The following is a 1,016-nucleotide window of genomic DNA, read 5'->3' on the forward strand; positions in this document are numbered from 1 at the left end:
CTAAAGTGCTGGGATTACAGGCTTGAGCCACCACGCCCGGCTTAGAACTTTTTAAAAGAGGCATAGGTAGAGGGGAACAAAGGAAGGAGTAAGTAACTTGTGGAATGTTGACAAAGGTAAAAACACTTTTAAATAAGGAAGAGGAACATGTAGTCCCAGCTACTCGGGAGGCTGAGGCAGGAGAATGGTGAGAACCCAGGAGGCGGAGCTTGCAGTGAGCCGAGATCAGGCCACTGCACTCCAGCCTGGGTGACAGAGTGAGACTCTGTCTCAAAAAAAAAGAAAGAGAAGTTATTATTTATTCCTAATTAGACCGAAAGTCATTGAAGAGGAACCTCTATTTTACTTTTTACAAATTCCACTGAGCTCTGCTTTCTACCAACCTCAAGTCTCTGCCCTAAACTCTGAGGAACCTTCCAGGTTCATCTCCCTGGTCCCACTGCATCCAAGACTCTATTTATTAACCACCATTTACAAACACTTCTCTCTCACTGTGGACCCCCCATCAGTTCCAGCCTGGACAAAACTCATTCCCAATCTTTGTGACCAAAGTTGTACTGAACTTTTATCTTCCCTTTCAGAAATTACCTATTATATTTTTACTAAATACTTACTCCAGCCTTCCCTTTACAGACACTCATCTCTTTCTTTTTCTGTGCATGTGCCTCTGCAAAACGTGCATTTGCAAATGTTCCAGTGTTCCAGAGCTTAGTCTATGGGTCTCTTCTCTTCTATAATTATGTTTGCTCTTAGAGATCTCACCCAAGCTCGTGGCTTTTTTCTTTCCTTTTTTTCGATGAATTTTCCCTCGTGTTGCCCAGGCTGGAGTTCAATGACACAATCTCGGCTCACTGCAATCACCACCTCCCAGGTTCAAGCAATTCTCCTGCCTCAGCCTCCCAAGTAGCTGGGATTACAGGCATGTACCACCCCGCCTGGCTAATTTTGTATTTTTAGTAGAGATGGGGTTTCACTATGTTGGTCAGGCTGGTTTCAAACTGCTGACCTCAGGTGAT

This window comes from Colobus angolensis, unplaced genomic scaffold, assembly GCF_000951035.1.
Source record: "Colobus angolensis palliatus isolate OR3802 unplaced genomic scaffold, Cang.pa_1.0 Scaffold12, whole genome shotgun sequence".
Classification (NCBI taxonomy): domain Eukaryota; kingdom Metazoa; phylum Chordata; class Mammalia; order Primates; family Cercopithecidae; genus Colobus; species Colobus angolensis.